The 20,466-nt window shown below is 38.7% G+C and overlaps 1 protein-coding gene across 24 annotated transcripts in view; it reads right to left on the bottom strand.

The window, feature by feature from the left end:
- Nucleotides 1–20,466, bottom strand: part of RAPGEF4 (Rap guanine nucleotide exchange factor 4) — a 284,923-nt gene that overhangs the window by 86,277 nt on the left and 178,180 nt on the right. The gene's annotated exons all lie outside the window — the stretch shown is intronic.

Raw genomic sequence — 20,466 nt, 5'->3', positions numbered from 1 at the left:
TATCCTTATCTCCAGAACCTGTGACTATATTAGATTACACAACAAAGGGGACTCTGTAGATGTTAAGTTAAGGCTCAAATTAGGGAGGTTATCTTGGTGTTTCCTCATAGGTCTAGTGCGCTCATATGGGCTCTTAAAAGATAGAAGGGAGAGGCAAAAGCATTCTAACCAGAGAGACAGCAGCATGAGTCAGACTTGGCCTGATTTTGATGGGTTTGCTGATATAAGGGGCCAAGAGCTAAGGAAGGAAGGTAGCCTCTAGAAGATGGAAAAGATGAAGCAATATATGGACCTTCAGAAGCAAATGGCTGCCAACACCTTTATTTTTAACCGAGTGGGATCCATTTCAGACTTCTAACCTACGCACTGTAGAATTAATTAACTTGGGTTGATTTAAGCCACTAAACTTGTGGTAATTTGTTACAGCAGTAAAACAAAACAAAACAAAACAAGACCTAATGTAGACATTATTACACTTAATACTAAAAATCCTACTTTTTGCAAATTCAAGCCATTACACTCAAAATGAATTGGTAGATTTTCCCTCTCATCCTAATTAAAAAATAGAATCAATGGAGGAAGTAAAAGTTAATATTAATTTAAAATAATTTACATACCAAAAACCAAATATACATGTATAAATATACGCCTTTCTTTTTATCGACGGCAAATTTCAGATGAGTTACGACTTTTATATTATTATAGAATTAAGGAAATGGTATAGAATACAAAGTTGTAAGAGAAGGACAGACGAGATGCAGATTTACTTTGAATGACTGAAATCTCACTGGCTTACTTAAACATTTCCATCACCTCCCTGACATCAAGGAGACTTTTATTTTCTCCTCTTGAAATCACTAGAGCACAGGTGTCAAGCAATATTACAGTATTTTAGCAGCATACTGTTTACAACCACCATAGACCAAGGAATGTCAGTCTGGGCCAATACAGTAGGAGCTTTAAACAGAGACTGTCTTTGCCCAGAAATAGCCCACATTCCCTTAGGGCAGACCTTCAGATGGGAGAGCAGCCGTGCCCTGTGTTTGTACTACTTCCTCAAAGAAGATAGAGTTGTGTGATCCCAAGTCACCTGAAAAAAAAAATGTTCAAAAGCTCCAGACCAGCATGCACCAGGGCCCTGGAAATGTGTGCAGTTAAAACATGCTGATTATTTCTGAGTTGTGAGTTCCCAGTAGTCCTGTATCCCACTTCCTTATGTTACACAGCTTGGTTTATATGTCTAGGACTACTCCTGGTTATGTATGTAAATTGTAGAAGCTTCTGGTTATTCTTGAAGATAATAGAAACACATTTCTTCTTCCTGTCTTCAAAGAAAGAGGTGCAGGTGTATGTGGTCTACAGTAGATGGATGTGGGATTAGCTTCTGAGGCAATCTTTGCTTTCCTAGGAAAAAGTTCACCTTCTTTTGCAGTAGTATTTGAGATCCTGGCTGGGCGAGAGGTCAAGAAGATGCCCATGCTTGAGGATTACTGGTGAATATTTATTCTTTGGTAGGTACAATCAAACATTATTTGAAGACTGAATCTTTTCATTTGTTTCTACAGAGATGGCTGTATTTGAACAAAATGCCAAAAGTGGTCCCTAGGTTTGTTAATTTGGATAGCTCCCTTTTTGATTCCTTGGAGTCCTCAAAAGAAAGTATTACGAAAGCAAGGGAAGCATCAGGCTTCAACAAGAATTGTTCCTTTGATTTGCAACTTCTAAAGAGGTAAAATGTACGCAAGGTTGCCATTCAGCCTGATAATCCTAGTACTGGTTCCAGGACCCAGAGACTGTTTAATCTGTTGAAAGGCAGCGTTTTCAGAACCTTTTCCTGGCTCAAAGATTGTAGGTTTAGGGGTAACACAATGAATGGATGCTTTGAGAATGGGACAGTCCTTTTATTTAAATAAAACCTCCAAGGAACCCATGCAGGGTGAAAGCGGGGAAAGTTTTATTTTGGGGGAATAAAAATTTGTCTTTGAAAGGAACACTATGTCCAGTTAGGCGAGAATCCATGCTCTATGCCTAACAGCCAGAGGTGGTGAGACAGAGGGTATCCACGACAGGCAGTCCAGGTCCCTGAGAAACAAAATCAGTCAGTGGCCACTGCCTGTTCAGGGATCCCTCCATTATGAGCATGGCTTTATTGCTTTTGGATCCGCTTATTTCCTTTTTTGGTTTCCCTTGGCTTTCACGTAAAGTTCCTTTTTAAGAATTTCACCTTAGCTGTGCTTTAGAGAAACAAGGAAAGGAATTTCATTTTATAAACGATTAGGTTAAATAAAAGAGGGAAAGAAGCAGCATGGTGATATTAGTGAGAATCAAAACAAGAAAAGAAGCCCTGAAGGCAAGACCAAGCATTTCCTATGTCAGGCCTTTTATGCGTTTGTCCACATGTACACCGTTATCTATGCTATCTCATTTTTTATGGAGAACATTAGGGCCAGACACACGTAGGGATCAAGCTCACTCAGCTAATATCTGTTAGTGCTCAGGGTTGAATCCAAGTCTATCCCAGTCCAGTGTCTATATGGGAGGTACAATGACCCCCTCCCACCTGCACTTCTCTTTGAAAGACATCTTTGCTCACCCTTTGGGAAAGATAATGTTCTGCTTGATTCAAATCCATCAAAAAAGTGCATCTAAGGCCTTCTAAGTTATTAGGTATCAGACTTGAACTTATGAGTTTTCAGCAATAAGTATTCACAGTGATCCACTGTGAATTAATGCATCATGCTTAGTTTGAATTAACTTTTTAAAAACCATGTTTGTGACAATAAAACATTTGGTATTGAGGAGCTATCCTACTAAGGCTAAGACAAATGTATCAAGGACACAGGTAGCAGCCAAAGGGTAATAAGCAGGACAACGAAACCACTCAGGATTTCCCACAAAGGGAATTTAATGCTGGGAATTGGTTTTATGGATGATGGAGGAGCTGTGAAGGCAAACAGGTGTCTGAGAAACCAAAACCAGATATCAGCAAAGAAGGAAGCCCTCAGTGGAAGGCCAGAGGGACCAGAGCCTGAGTTGGGCATCCTGGTGGAAGCTGGAACTGTGGTGGCCTCCATGTCCTAGCAGTAGAGCCCCGGTGCCAAGAGTGGGGCAAGAACCCTCCTGCCTTCAATCTCTGTCTAGCCAGAACCCAGAGAAATGAGGCAAAGAATTTCATTTATAAATGATTAGGTTACACAGAAGAGGGAGAGAAGAGAATCATGGTGGTATTAGTGAGATGATCAAAGAGGGAAAACCAGCCCTAAAAGCAAAACTGTGGCCAGAGGAGCCTGGGAAATGCTGTCTGCAAAAGTTGTCCTCCTTGTGATGCACAGCTGAGTACAGGACGGGTGAGAAATGCTTGAAGGACAAGCAGACCCAGGACCTGCACGGCAGGGTGGAAGTGGTGGCCACGGATCGGTGACAGGGCTGCCGCATCTCCCAGGCTCTCTTCCTGTTGGACCACAAGGAAGGAAGGTGGACAGTGAGCTAGCAGGGTGAGCCTTCATTAATGCCTCCTTGGTCTGTTTTCTAGGGCTGCCCGAAGTTTTGTCCTATAGCCAGAAAACACACATCACAAACAAGCTCTAAGGAACGGACACCTCTCTGATGAAATTGCATACATTTCAACACATCAATCATGTGTTGAGGATAAAAATTTTTCTTCCCCACCTGGGCATGAAAGAATCCAAATTGGTCTGTGAAAATATGATCCTAAAAAGCTAGGCAGAGAGAACAGATAAAGGCAGAGGTATTCAGCTTTCTCTCTGCTTTTCTTGGCTTTCTCCACCGAAGACTTCCCTCAGGATTGACCGTAATTGGTTTTTGTTTGTTTCTGGAGAGGGGATGCATTCTACTGCTTTTTATTATATTTATATTACTACTGAAAAGGAGAAACAGTAAGGGAAAATATTCCTTTTGGCACCAGAGCCAATTCAGAAATACTAATCAGGTGATGAAAAATAGGAATTTAGCCTCCATTACAAAATGCACAATAACTCCCCAGTAGATTATAATGAGGTATAAGGCACAGTAATAGGTCTTGAGAAAAACCATATTCAGACCCTTTTGAAAGGGGGTAATTCATTTTACTCGAGTGTTTGCTCACAGAAGCCTTTTGCAAGGCACAACATTTTAAGCCAAGAGATAAGCATAACAAGCTAGATTGGGACACAAAGCTCACGGCAGAACTCTGGCAACTGAGTGCAATAAAAAGTCACGTAAGTCTACATCCAATTTAATGCAAGTATTTACGGGTGTGTTGTGTGCAAAGCAACATGAGAGGCTAAAGTAGTGGCTCATAAAGTACCTGGTCTGAATGAGCTCTCGATCTTAATGGGAAACAAAACTTCTGTGGATTATAAAGAATGAGGGAGGCAATATAAGTCAATGAATCAAAGCAACAATATTCTGGATTTTAAATTCCCCTTTTCAATTTCTAGTGAGGAAATCTCTAGGAGCTGGGGGAAATAATATTCAATTTTTTCGTGAAAATGATATACTCTTAGGAGTTACATTCCTTGGCATTTTGGAATAATACAACTAAGGCCTCTTGCAAATGTATGTCTCATTCTTATAATAATTATCATCTATGTCAGCACTCTTTGGCTGACTAGACGAAATTAAAGAAAGGGCGAAGTCAGACTTATAAACAGATTTCACCACTCTGAAATAACTATGTAAGTTTTTCCACTTGTTAAATAATGACAGAACCATCTATAGACCTCTTTGGCTTCCATATGTACGCCATTAAAAAAAAAGTCTTTTTTAAAGTTCTTAGTTCAAAATTGGGTTATGGATTTCCAATTTCAGCTTCTACATGTAAAAAGATTGAAAGTTGCTACTCCTGTCCCTACAACAAGAAAAAGCTAAACAAAGTGAAAATGACTTTTGTTGGGCCCACCAGAGAATGGAGATCACAGGGCAAATTGCTGCCCCCAAGTCCAGAGAGACAAGGCAACCCAGGATCACACTTGGCGATCAGCCCACCTGGAACAGAAGCCACAGACTGGTAAGAATCCTCAAATGATGTTCAGTGAAAGGAGAAAGGCTTAGGCGGACGTGGCTTGAAGGCCATGGCAGCCTGCTTACTTAAGCAAACCAAAATCTAAGCCTATACATGCTTCAAGGTTACAAGATTGAAACCTAAGCACAAGCAATCAAACTGCCAACTAGGTCTGAAACTAGAGTGAGTCCATAATCTCCTTACTTTGCTTTTACCATTTTGTATAAAAGTATCTCCCTGAGATCCTGTCAGTGGACTGCTCTTGACCACTGTTAGTTTGGTGCTGCCAGATTCAAATCAATTTTTGCTCAAAAAATCTCTTTAATATTTCTCAGTTTATGTTTTCAGAGTGGTAATTTTGATGAATTGCTGGGGTGCCTTAAGAGTGAGAAACTCCTGGGGGAGGCAATCTTAGGTGGGCCCCTACACTTTTATGGGTTTTACCTTCTGGCACTCCACCAGGTTCTCATGATGAAGAGCCAAGAAAGATCTGGTGGTTCTGGCAGAAGGAAAGAGAGTGCACTGTGAAATATACCCAGAGCATTCTCCATGACAAAGGCATACTCTCCAGGGAGAAGACTTTCCTAGAGTCTTACCTCACCTGGGGGAAGGGCATTTTTCTGACTCTAGCCCCTTCTAGTCTTCCTCTCTCACCTAAGGAGGAAAAAGAAGCTATGAAACAGCTCTGAGGGTCACAGTGCAGGGACACAAACCCACTAAATGACTGAGGCTTAATGAAAACATTACAGGGCATTCCCCTTCCCCCACAGGCCCCCAACATACCAGTATAAAAACAGTGGATCACAGCCAAAAGAGTTATAACATGCAGACTCTATCTAAGGAGGGAGTTCTTGGGGAAGCCCAACACAACAGAGATGAAAACGGGACACTAGAGGAATTTGAAGACTTGGCATCTATAGTTACAACAAACATTAAACAATGTCCAGCTTCTAGCTAGATTAACATAAAACCTTAAAACCTCACGTTAACGACCTATTGATCCCAGTTCCTATTACCCAGTATATCACATCTGGCTTTCAACCAAAAATTACAAGGCATACTAAACGCAAGAAAAAGAGTCTGAAGAGACAAGGTAAGCATCAGAGCCAGACTCAAATATGACTTAGGTTTTAGAATTGTCAAAGGGAAAATTTAAATTAACTATGATTAGTCCATTAACAATGGAATTGTATTTCATTAGTAATACTAATAAAAAGTAGACAATATGCGATAATAGATTGGGTAATGTAAACAGAAAGATAGAAACTCTACCAAAGAAATGTCTTCCTTCCTTCCCTCATCGACCAGCACAGAGAAGGCAGAGGAGAAAGGGGAAGATGTGGAAGAAAGCAGACCACACATTTCTACCCACCAGTCACATTTCTTCAGAGACTAGATGTTGACAAAAGCTAGAAGGTTCTCTTTTTAAAGATTTTATTTATTTATTCATGAGAGATGCAGAGACAGAGAGAGGCAGAGAGAGATACAGGCAGAGAGAGAAGCAAGCTCCCCTCAGGGAGCCTGATGTGGGACTCGATCCTGGACTCTGGGATCATGTCCTGAGCTGAAGGCAGACACTCAATCGCTGAGCCACCCAGGCTTCTCAAAAGCTAGAAGTTTTAAAGATGAATCTGGTAGAGGTGCCTAGGTGGCTCAGTGGTTGAGCGTCTTTGGCTCAGGGCATGATCCTGGGTTCCTGGGATCGAGTCCCGCATCAGACTGCCTGCGTGGAGCCTGCTTCTACCTCTGCCTGTGTCTCCGCCTTTCTCTCGTGTCTTTCATGAATAAATAAAATCTTTAAAAAATGAATCCAGTAAGTTATTTTGTAGATATTGACAAAACTTATATTAAATTTATATGGAAAGGCAAAAACCCAGAATAGCCAACACAGTATTGAAGAAGAGGAACAAAATTGGAGGACTGACACTGTCTGACTTTATAAGACTTACTATAAAGCTACTGTAATCAAGATAGTGTGGAGTTAGGAAAACAATAGACAGATCAGTGGAACAGAATAGTTAGCTCAGAAATAGAAGCACATAACTATAGTCAACTGATCTTTGATAAAAGAGCAAAGGCAATTCAATGGAGCAAAGACAATCTTTTCAAGAAATGGTGCTGGAACAACTGGACATCCACATGCAAAACAAACAAAAAAAATGTGGATACAGATTTTACCTCCTGCACAAAAAGTAACTTAAATATATTACAGGTCTAAATGAAAAATGCAAAACTACAAACTTCCCAGAAGATAACACGGGAAAAAAATCTAGGCAACCTTGGGTATGGTGATGACTTTCTGGATACAACACCAAAGGCACAATAATGAAAAAAAATTGGTAAGCCAGATTTCATTAAAATTAAAATTTTCCACCCTGTGAAAGACAATGTTGAGAATGAGAAGACAAGCCACAGGCTGGGAGAAAATATTTGCAAAATATGTATCTGATAAAGGACTATAATCTAAAATATACAAAAAACTCTTAAAACTGAACAGTAAGAAAATAAACAATCTGATTTAAACATGTACTGAAGACTTTAACAGAAATCTCACCAAAGAAGATACACAGATAGCAAATAGGATTAAGAAAAGATGTTCCTCATTATATGTCATCAGGGAAATGCAAATTAAAACAACAGTGAGATACCACTACATATCTATCAGAATGGACAAAATCCAGAACACTGACAACACCAAATGCCAGCAAGGGTGTGGAGCAACCAGAACTCTCATTCTCTGCTGGTGGGAATGCAAAACGGTATAGCCACTTTGAAAGACACTTCGAAAGTTTGGCATTTTCTTACAAAACTAAACATGCTCTGATGTGATCTAGCAATCATGCTCTGTGGTAATTACCCAAAGGAATTGATGTGTCCACACATAAAAAAGGTGAAATAAGCCATCTGAAAAAGCTGTATGACATATTATTCCAACTATACAACATCCTGGAAAAGGCAAAACCTTGGAGACTATATTAAAAATAACAGGGGATCCTGGCTCTCCCAGTTGATAGAGCATGCAACTTTGATCTTGGGGTTGTAAGTTCAAGCCCCACAATGGGTATAAAGATTAATTTTAAAAAATCAGTAGTTGTCAGGGATTAGGAGGAGGGATGATAGGCAAGCACGGAGGATTTTCAGGGCAGTGAAAATACTTTTATGATACCATGATGATGGATATATGTCTATATACATATGGGTTCAAACCCATTAGAATGTACAACACCAAGAGTGAACCATAATATATGCTATGGAGTTTGGGTGATTATGATGTATCAATGCTGGTTCATCAGTTATAACAAATGTATCACTCTGGTGGGGAACACTGATAGTGGGGGAAGTTATGTATGTATAGAGGCAGAGGGTATATGGTAAATCTCTGTGCCTTTTCAATTTTTCTGTGAACTTTAAACTGCTCTAAAAAATGAGTTCTTAATATAGAAAAATGGACATGACTAATCCATAACCGAAATAAAATTTTTGGTGGTCAAATAAACAAAAGAATTTATGGATTAAGAATGAGATGTTTTTATGGTTGCCAAGTACCAGTGAGAAAGAAAGTATTCCACTCAATGGTTAAGAGTGGTTATTAGGGGATGTCTGGGTGGATCTGTGGTTAAGCGTCTGCCTTCAGCTCCGGTCATGATCCCGGGGTCCTGGGATTGAGCCCCGCATTGGGCTTGGAGAGCCTGCTTCTCCCTCTCCCTTGGCTGCTCACCTTGCTTGTGCTCTCTCACTGTCTAAAATAAATAGATAAAATCTAAAAAAAAAAAAAAAAAAGAGTGCTTATTGGAGAGAGGAGATTAATTCATGTATGTATTTCACTGAGTTGAGATTCCTCAGTCCAACCAAATCAACATGCATATTCATGTTTTTAAAGTGGCTTTTCAATTATAGAAGTGAAGTCTATAGTTTAGCCCCAGGTTGTAGTTTATAGATCAGAAGAGACTTCAAGTGTATTGAAGGCTGCTTGGTGAGTTCATGAAACTGGAACGAAGAAGAGCCTCTAGGGAAAGGTTGCCCAGATGTTTGTGTTAACTGGTCTGGGAGTACTGTGCTCTAGCAGGTGCTAGCAAATGGTTCGAGTTTCTCTCCAGCATATACTAATGCAATGCGGCGAGATGACATGTTTTTAGAATGATTCTGTCAAGCCTTAATCTACAATAAAGATTGTTTCTAATTTCCTCTAGTAGTGGGAGAGAACCTCAATTAGCTACTAATCTTTCTTTTCACATATAGGATGTTCGGAGTGTTTGCTTTCTAGGAGGTGTGTCTAAGCCAGGTATTTGAAGGCAAAAAATGAAATGCTAACTTTCTGGAGAGGAATCCATATTTATTAGTTAGAATTGTTCTCTTTGAGATCATACAGAAAGTGGTTCATTTTTTCCTTATGAATTGGCCTGATTAGGCCCAGATTTTCTTTTTCTTTTTTTTTTTTTTTTTATTTATGATAGTCACACAGAGAGAAAGAGAGGCAGAGACACAGGCAGAGGGAGAAGCAGGCTCCATGCACCAGGAGCCCGACGTGGGATTCGATCCCGGGTCTCCAGGATCGCGCCCTGGGCCAAAGGCAGGCGCCAAACCGCTGCGCCACCCAGGGATCCCAGGCCCAGATTTTCTTATAGTGATAATATACCATATTACTAGTAAATCTTCATTTACTTATAGTAATAGGAGTAATAGGAGCTAAGAGATGCATAATAAGTCAACCATAATATTCCACAGAGGTCACTGTCCATTATGGCATGTTTACCCTCACAACTGTGATTTTCATGGCAATATAAACCTATGGATTATTATACTTCCTTTTCCTCCTCTTTCTACAAATTTAAGCCTTGTTTATTGTTTGCCCTCTCTTCCATTACAAGAAATTCTGTCAATAAAGTGAGAATTAGGCACTGCCTATCTACCTATTCCAAATTTGCGAATAGAATGTTGAGCACTTTTGGGAAACCAAATGAATGTTAAGATTTAGGGGCATGGTTTAATTCTCAAAAATTTATGGGATTAATGCTCATTAATAAAAGATCTTGAACACCCTGACATTTCCTTTTATAACCTCAAATTTAAATCTGGGCATGGAAGTTAACATTTATTTAACAGTTTATTTTTTATTTCTTTTTTAAAAAAGATTTTATTTATTTATTCATGAGAGACACACAGAGAGGCAGAGGGACACAGGCAGAGAGAGAAGCAGGCTCCATGCAAGGAGCCCAATGTGGAACCTGATCCCAGGACTCCAGGATCACGTGCTGGGCCGAAAGGAGGAGCTCAACCACTGAGTCACCCAGGCATCCCATATTTAACAGTTTAAAATAGAATGAATGTAGGGGTGCCTGCATAACTCAGTTGGTTAAGTGTCCAACTTTCTATTTTGGTTCAGGTCATGATCTCAGGGTTGTGAGTTCGAGTTCTGCATTGAATCCCCTTAAGATTTTCTTTTTCCCTCTCCCTCTCCCCCTCCTCCTCTTAATAAAAATAGAATGAATATAGAAACACTATGATTAAAACTCTACTTTCCCTGAAGCCAGGGCGTCAGAATCTTGCTGGGTACAATTCAAAAGCAGGAAAAATGTTTGCATAACACATTTTAGAAAAATCTCTTGTGTTGAAGATGCTCAATTAACACATACAAGCCAATATAAATATATATTCTGCCCACTACTCCTTTTCTACACAAATGGTGTGTACATTGGCCTGACTCTGCTTTTTTTCACTTAAATGTGTCTTAAAGATCTTTTCATATCAGAACATAAAAAAGCTTACTTCATCCTTGTTTTGGTGTTCCTGCATGCATTTTTGGGTATGCCAATGCATGTATATGATAGATAATTTATTTAATAATCACATAGCAGTGTTAACCTGAATCTACTGTATACATAATGAAGGATAAAGCACACAAGAAATTATGCGATATCGAAATTTATCATCCCTGTGTCCTTGAAAACTCAGAATTCTGAGTAGGCTTCAAAACAATGAGATATATTAGGCTTCAAAACAATGGCCAAACCAATAACAATGAACATCTTGGGTTTTGAAATCAAGTCTTCTTGGAAGAAATGGCTGATTCCAGGGACAAGGAATGTATAAGATGCGCCTGGCATATCTTGTCATCCTTTGCCCATCCTATACTATACAGCTATCTACAACCCCCCCCCCCCCCCCAATCTGGAACTCTTTATCCCTCTTCCTATAGCACTTACCACAGTTGACATTTTATATACTTGTTTCTTATCTGTCTTCTCCACTGAAACGTTAGCTTCATAAGGACAAGAACTTGGTTTTGTTCACTGTTCTATCCCCCGGCTCTTGGCAGCTACACAACAAGTATTTATTGAATGAATGGAAGAATTTCTTCATTGATTCATTCTTTCTAGCAGATTTCGTTTGTAGGTGAGTGAAGAGAAAACTGTGAGAGACGGTAAGGGGTAATTTATGTTCAGGTGTGGAGTTTGTGAGGAGGTGGTAAGGGGTAACTTATGTATTCAGGTATATGAAGGAGTTTTGAGGAGAAAGTGACTGGTTGCTTCCTTTGCCACTGTGGCGTGAAGAAGTGGGTTCAATGACTTGCAACTAGTAGAAACTTCCTGATAGAGAGGACTATTAAGTTATGCCTCTCTTCCCCTGCCTTTAGTTTTTTCAATGAGCTGGGTTTTGTGTTTGATAAAATGAGGAATAAATCAGTGCTTCTCAAATTTTAGTATCTGTATGAATCACATAGGGGTCTTATTAAAATATAGACAAACTCCATTGGTCTGGGGTGTGGGTCTCAGTAAAATACAGACTTTAATTCCATTGGTCTGGGGTGTGACCTGAAATTCTCCATTTCTGCCAAATGATGTTGATGCTGCTGGACTGCGAACCATACTTAGAGCATTTGAGAATTAGATGACTACCAGTAGCACCCTTTGAATCATTATGTCATAATCCCTTACAAAATGTGAGTGTTTCCTGAAGATTGGGTCTAGTTGATGCAATCATAAGATCATTACCCTAACAACATTTATATTATCCAAGTAAATCACTATGTTTTCTAGTTAAAGGAATAATTTCCAAACCACTTTTATTTATTTTTTTTAAATACTCAAGGGCCTTTCAGGAAAATTAAATGCTTACAATTTATTAAGGAAAATGCGTTTGGTCTCTAGGGGTGTTTGAATAATATACTTAAGATTCACAAATAACACACTTTAAAATTTCTAAATTACAAATAACTCATCTCAACCAAATTCATTACATAAACACTTAATAAGGTTTCCAAGCATAGGTGTAACACAACATAATCCTTATATCATCCTCCTCAGGGAGTAAGGTGAAAAGTAAATGCATTCAATATTTATGAAATTAGTATTTGAAAATGAAGGAGTGTTTACAATGTGAATCTAAATATCAATGGCAATTTGCTGTGTATGTCAGTCTCTGTCCTTATTCTGGATGGTTGAGGAAGAAAAGAATTTATTATAGGATAATAAAAAATTCAGAGTATCTCTGGAAGAGCCAAGAGACAAGCTGAGATGACCCAGCCAGGAACCAGGCCCAAATCACACTGCAGGTTCCCTTGGCCCAGTCTCATGGCCTCTGTCATGGGGCATCACTGAGACTCACCACCTGTACATGTTGGATCCCAGAAACTCTGCTACTGTTCACCCTAAGACCCAGACTTTCCCTCTACCCTCATCAAAAGAAATGGATTCTGCAAAGACTGGCAGAGTTTGGGTCACATGCTTGAACTTTAATTTGTGGTACCAAACTTCTAAAAACTGAACTCTGATAAACCCCAAAGTTTGCATTCCCTCTCCAACGAAAACAGAAACGAAAACAAACAAAAAACCCAGGGAGAAATATCTACTAATCTGGGTTGTTAAAACCCAAATGTAGAGAAGAGATTTATACGTATAAATGTGTATTTATATAATATATAAACAAAATTACATCTGCCTATTTATCCTGAAAAAAAAAGGCAAAATTCCCATCTCTTAAAAACTTGGAAGTATTTTCAAACAATAACTTTCACAAACCCATTAAGTATAAATTAATCCTTAAAATTATTTAACACAATAACAAGCTTAAAATAACATATAATGAATTACCATGTTATGTAATTCCATTCTGAATAAAAACATGTAAATATCCATTTATTGCATGGATATTTGAAAATGTCCTCTGTACTGTGCTAAGGTGATTCATTAGAATCCAAATGGAATTATTCTGGTAAATTATGCTAAGTTTGGTTATAATGCTAGGTTTAGATTACAAAATGTTTTAAAAGAAAAGGGACTGGCCCTATTAGAGACACCCTCTGATACAATTTCAGAAGGTACAGAAAGCACTTAAAAAAAAAAAAAAAATCAGCCCACTACAGGTGATTTTTCTTTCTTTGTGAAGATTTATAATCAATGTATTAGATGAAACAATTTTAAAATCTAGGGAGATTAGGGATTGGGTAAAAGTGTTCCTGAATTTTTTGATTTTGAGGAAATCTATGGAATCCATTTCCTACAGACATCAATTGTGTCCTGAGTTGACCTCTGGGCCCCTTTGCATTTCCTGACTCTCCATTACTGGAAATATCTCACTGCTTGTGCCACAGTTATGTACATAGCTGTTTCTGGAAATACAGTATGAGTTCCTTAAAGTAAAAAATTGTGTCCTTGTTATCTTGGAATCCCTCTGGTGCTTTGTTCATAGAGATTATTCATTACATATTTATTTGATTAATATGTGGAGAAATCTCTGCAGAGCTTTCACCTGGTTGTGGTATGAAAAGAATGGAAATAGTTTTTCTTCTTTTCATTTCTCAAATTCCAGTTTTGTGCTTCAAGGTTAGTTTTAGACAAGGAAAGACTAAGTTTATTGGATGCTGGCACTCAATTTATGGATCATTTTCCTTTTGCTTCTTCCCTCCTGGGAATAACATTTCTCTTCGGTTCAAAATCTAACATAAGGTGTTTCAGGTTGGAAGGGAGAAACATTAATTTCAAGTTGCCCTTTAGATCAAGGAAGTTCTGTAAAGCAGTTTGTCCTAGAAATAGGAAGATAGGCATTGTTGTCTGTATTAAAACTAATAAATATTAATATGGGACAAATTAATCAATTAAGACAAAAATGTCTACCAGGAAAACACAAATATGTTCTCCTGGTTTTTAAATGCACGCTTTGCAAAAATGCCCCAAGGCACTATTTTAATAGCATTAGTAACTCCCAGTTGGGAAAGGGAAAAAAAATTACCATAAAAAAAAGAGTTCTTTGTCCTATACTTTGAATTGAAAATCATGTTCTGAATTGACTTTTTATAGTCTTGTGCATGTAGGTGTATCTGTCTGTATTGATTGGAAACTTTTAAGATTTCTTTTTCTGTCTCAAGCAATCCAGTAGGCTAAAGCTATAATAAGCACAATGTTAGTACCCATACAGGACAGGAACATACAAATGATTTTGATAACCTTTGAAGGCACAGCAACCTGATAGGAGCAGTCCATGTGATTTATGTCATGCAAAATTCCTGCAAGAGCAAATACCTATTAATGTTTTCAGGAAACCTTTTGAACCTTCTAGAAAGCTCATCAAAACAAAAATTCATCAAAGTTCTAAAAAGCATGTAACATAAATATGAAAACAAGGCAGGAAAGCATACATACTACACTAAGGTACCAGTTCATTTCACAGCTGACTTATAAACCAGGTTCCTAAACACAGTCTTCTTTCTTTTTCTCTTTTAATCATCAAGTTGCACTAGTGTGGATGATGGTGTCAATAAGACATGCCAACTGTGTATCTTAAAAGGCCAAAGAAATAAGTAGTGCAATATATGAAACTTTTAACATTTCATTACTCTCATATTTTTCTTCTTTTCCCTTTCTGTATTTTTCTAATTTTCTGGAGTGTGCATAAGAAGAAGAAACCCAAATTTTAAAGCCTTACTATTACTGGAGAAATAATAAGCTTACGGAGGCTTAATCATACTTTAGAAACCTGGCATTTCTACCTCAGGGTCGGCAGCTTTTTAGTCAGAGTAATTTGAAAGGCTTTAGAAATACTTGAAACATCTGCAAGTACAATGAGAAGGAATCAAATGTTATTGTGTTCTTTTATTGACTAGAAACTTAAACTGTGGACACATTTTTTATTTTTTGGAAGTAAGGGGAAGATTATAGCTCCCCCTCTGGACATATTTTCACAGCATCTCCTGGAAGGTGCAATGTTCGGGTGCACATAGCAAAGCTACTATAGCCAGCGATTAAAGCTTTCGGCCAGACTGTGGTTAATTAGTATAAACGATTTGGTGATTAATGGGCTGTTTTTCGAGAAAACACCAAGTATCTCATTCTCATCTGCTTCTAGTACATGAGGCTCTGGATTCTGGAAGGGTTGTCTGCAGTCATGCAACAGAACAGCCTAAAGGTAGGAATGCAGTCACGACTTGCTGTAGGGGGGTGGCAGGCCTGCTCTGGGCGCCCACCTGAGACAGTAAGAGAGGACTCCACTGCTTACCTGTATTCTTGTCTCAACCTCTACCTGGCATTGGAAACACTACAAATTTCTGCTTGGTGTAGCTTAAAATGAAAGAAATGGTAGGCTGCATTGTAGAGATTTATTTTAGAGAGAGAGAGATAGAGAGAGTGGGGTTGGGAGGGGCCGAGAGAGGGGGGGAGAGAGAGAATCTCAAGCAGGCTCCCCGCAGCACATGGAGCCGATGGGGGCTCAATCTCACAACCCTGAGATCATGACCTGAGCGGAAATCCAGAGTCTGATGCTTAACTGACTGAGCCGCCCAGGCACCCCAGTAGGCTGCATTTTAAAGTAAATCTCTTTTCCGAGCAAAGACTGAGCTTTTAATGTGTCTTACCACTTAAATCTAAAAGAACTTTTGAGACTGAAAGTTTGATTCTTTTTACACAGTGGGGTTCCCTCCAGAATGCAGAGGAGGGTGTAGCACCAGGAAAGGGAAGGAAGGAAGGAAGGAAGGAAGGAAGGAAGGAAGGAAGGAAGGAAGGAAGGAAGGAAGGGGACAGCCTCAGCTGTTCACATGTTTTGGCTAGAAGGGATGGAAACAATCTCCATGTGACTTAATCTTGTACTAAGTTATCTTATTTCAAAACTTCATTAAGTCAAATGCCCTAGATGGTTCACTGTAAGTAACTGATCTGTTATTAGTTGGTAATATCATTGCTTTTCCTTACTTGGATAGCCATTTTGAGAATTGCTTCTAATTATCATTAGGAGTTTAAACCTCTGTGATCTTACAGTAATTTTTTAAAAAGATTTTATTTATTCATGACAGACACACACAGAGAGGCAGAGACATAGGCAGAGGGAGAAGCAGGCTCCCTATGGAGAGCCTCATGTGGGACTTGATTCTAAGACCCTGGGATCATGCCCTGAGCTGAATGCTGACGCACAAACACCGAGCCACCTAGGTGCCCTCTTACAGTATTCTTAAAGCTGGAGCCCATGGGAATCTTTATGAAGGTATAGAGCAGAGAAAACTCTGAGACAGTTCATATGAAAGCTGTTGTCAGGATATAAATGTAATCACAAACTGGGGTGAAAGGCAACATAGTGAAAGTAATTTTCTCCTCTGATTTGGGGTTGTAGGGTAAGGGAAGCTGTTCCATTTCTTTTCTCTTCTTATCTGTTTAGGATCCTCCAGAATAGGAGTACAGAAAAGAAGAGAAAGAAGGAAAGTTTGGGGATTCATCCTATAAGAGACTATTCCAATCACAGGGGAAGATAAGAATAAATATGAATTGAATGCTATGTGCTAAGTGCTTCACATGAATTATCCTTTTCTGGGGGGGGGGGCAAGGTCATATGGTAGTAGTAAGTTTATTTCTTTTTAAAGTTTTTACCTGTCTCCCCACTAGCCTCCCCTCTGGTAACCATCAGGTTGTTCTCTATAGTTAAGAGTCTGTTTCTTGGTTTGCTCCCTGCTTCTTTCCCTCTCTTTGCTCATTTGTTTTGTTTCTTAAATTCCACATATGAGTGAAATCATGCCGTGTTGTCTTTCTCTGACTGGCTTATGAAAATCTTGCCAATTGCAACAACATGGATGGAGCTACAGAGTATATTATGCTAAGTAAAATAAGTCAGTCACATGAATTATCTTATGGGATATTCACAATGACCCTCTGAAGAAGCTACTCTTACCATTACCATTTCACAGATAGTGAAAGGATCATATAAGGATCATATGCCTGGCAGCTGGCAACTCTGGCACATGATCCCTCTGTTAAGCCATTACCCTATACTGTTTTCTGCGGAAAATGCCCTTGCCCATCTTCCCTGTGAAGTATGGTGATTTTTAAAAAGAGCCAGTCTTGATCATGTCACTTTCCCATTTAAAACACTTCAATCGGGGCAGTACTGGTGGCTCAGTGGTTTAGCGCCGCTTTCGGCCTGGGGCCTGATCCTGGAAACTTGGGATCGAGTCCCGCATCGGGCTCCCTGCATGAGCCTGCTTCTCCCTCTGCCTGTGTCTCTGCCTCTCTCTCTCTCTGTGTCTCTCATGAATAAATAAATAAAATCTTTTAAAAATAAATAAATAAAACACTTCAGTGGCTCCCTACTTTTTCTAACAAATCTAGACTTCTAAATGCTATTTAAGAGCCTCATCATACTTTTGCCTCTTGCCTACCTTTCCAGCCTCCTCTCCACCATTTTCCCCCTTGCTCCAATTGCTCAGAATGTTTTCCAATCCCTTAAAAACACCAAACTCTTCTATTTTGGAGGTTTTGCTCAATCTGTCCCCTCTGCCTTTAACATGCATTCTCTTCCTTTTTCCTGACTTCCTCACCCTTCAATCTCAGCAATATATGCCAGGTCTTCTATTAGGTGCTTCTAGAACTTTTAGCTAGTCCTACAGGTGACCACTGAGTCCTTGAAATGCGACTCGTCTGATTTCGGATATGAGTGTGAAACACTTAAAGTCTGAAGACTAGGTACAAAAAAATTGTAAAATATATTGCTAATACTATTTTATATTGGTTGCATATTGAAAATGAATTATTTCAGATATCTTGGGTTAAAGAAAATATATTATCAAAACTAATTTCATCTGTTTATTTTTACTTTTTAAAATGTGGCTGCCAGAAAAGTTTTATTTCTTTAAAGATTTATTTATTTATGATAGAGAGAGAATGAGAGAGAGAGAGAGAGAGAGAGAGGCAGAGACACAGGAGGAGGGAGAAGCAGGCTCCATGCTGGGAGCCTGATGCGGGACTCAATCCTAGGACTCCAGGATCATGCCCTAGGCCAAAGGCAAGTGCTAAACCACTGAGCCACCCAGGGATCCCCCAGAAAAGTTTTAAATTACATATGTGACTAGCATTATACTTCTATTGGACAGTGCTGCTTTAGGGTATTTTGCATTTCCTTTTAGTTGTAGTAACTTGTTTACTTTCTGATACTTTTTTTTTTACCAGAGGGAGGGCCATCTCTGTTTTATTCTCCAGTGCTAAGAACAGAAGCTGGCAAAGCATGCTGAAATTGAACTGTTGACATAAGGAAGGCTAATAAAAGGTGGGGATCCGTGGGGAAAAGGAGAGCAGAAAAAATATTATCTCCTTTAGAATGTGATATGTGAATGTGGCCCTTGAGTCTTGATATTAGAAAGGAAGAAAGGAGATAGTACTGATGAATTTGGGCTAAGAAAATTTAAAAATATATTACCAGAAATATAAAGGAGGCAAATCAACTTTATCTTGTTTATAATCAAAAGAATGTAATATCTGTTGAGTGTAGCTATGTGCCAGGTATCGTGCTGTGTGAATTTTATATGCATGTTTTCATTTAATCCTCATGACAAGCTTAGGAGAGAGGTCCTGTTGCTATCAACCCATTCTTTAGATGATGAGCCTGAGTCATAGAGAGCGGAAGTAATTTGCTCAAGGCCACATAATTAGGAAGTGGCAGAGCCAGCATCTGAACCCAAAGCAGTCTGGTTCCGGACTCCTTGTTGGTTTACTCCTGCAGCATAGAGCCAAAGTCCAGCTTCCATACAAGTATAAGGAGAATCTCTGCCCCTAAACACATGCTCTACCTTAACTACCTTAGTCATTTACTTTTCACAAGTCTTAATAATTACTATAACAGACAAAGCATTTTATCAAGTGTTAGTTTTCTGTCAGACATGGTAATAAGAACTTTCTACGGCTTATTTTATTCACTTTTCTCAATAATTTTCATGAGGAGGGTATTTTTCTTTTCTCTTTCAAAAACAATAAAACTAAAGAATAGAGAAATTAGAAACAACCAAAATATCCCACACTATATAAATGGTTAAAAATAAGTGATGATACATCAGAATTAGGGGATATTTTGCAGCCATTCTATATATATTATACTTACCACCAAATAATGTCATGGAAGAGTTAAAATACATGGTAAAAATGATTACACTAAAAACCTAACAGCAGAAATGTCCTTTCTCACCACTCCTATTCAACATCATACTGGATGTCCTAGATAGTACAACAAGACAAGAAAAATAAATAAATGCTATTCAGTGATCAAAGAAATAAATGCTCAAACCATGCAAAAATATGGAATCTTAACTGTATATTGCTAAGTGAAAGATGCCAGTCTGAAAAGGCTGCTTACTATATCATGGCATTTATTTGACTTTCTGAACAGGGTAAAATTATAGAGACAATAAACAAATTAGTGATAGCTAGGGCTTCAGGTATGGATGGATGGACATGTGAAGCACAGGAAATTTTTTAGGGCAGTGAAACTATTCTGTATGATACTGCAAAGGTGGGTACATGACACTATGCATTTGTGAAAACCCATAGGACTTTATAGCACAAGGAGTAAAACCATATATAGAGAGTAAAAAAAAAAAATAATTAGGAAGTTAGGAATCCTAGGATAGAATGCAGACTGTGACAAAAAGAATTTGATTATCCTACAAAAGTATGAAATAACCTCACTGAAGGGAGCGGGGCAAGGGAGGTGGGGAAGGTGCTGACTTAAATAATTAAAAAAAGAGTGGATTATGTAAGACTAAAGGCAAAACACCCTGTACGTGAGCACTCTATTCTAGCTGATACAGAATGTTTCTCATGGGGTAAAGGTAGTAATCAGGCTGAAACCACAATACATGTATAGTGGAATTAGACAAATAGATGGTAGATAGTATGAGTCAGATTTCTCTGTTGGAGTGGGAAATTAAAGATAAGCAAGGAGAAAAGGCTGGACTGACCCATGTGCTAATGGACTGGAATTAGAGAAGTGAGTGTGAATTAATAAGTAATTAGATATAGATATATACACAAATATTTATAAATATGTCTTTATGCACAGGTTAATATACCACATCTATTTCCTTACTGTCTCAGCTGAAAGAGCAATGATATCTCAGTAGCAACAAGCACACCCACCACCCAGATCTTGGTTTCTAATACCATTCTTCAACGAAAGGAATCAAGAATCTTTGGTGATGGCGATTACTACGATGAGGAAGG

This window comes from Vulpes vulpes, chromosome 3 (assembly GCF_048418805.1).
Source record: "Vulpes vulpes isolate BD-2025 chromosome 3, VulVul3, whole genome shotgun sequence".
NCBI classification, from domain to species: Eukaryota; Metazoa; Chordata; class Mammalia; order Carnivora; family Canidae; genus Vulpes; species Vulpes vulpes.
The sequence above is the reverse complement of the archived record's forward strand: the minus strand, read 5'-3'. Positions and strand labels throughout refer to the sequence as shown.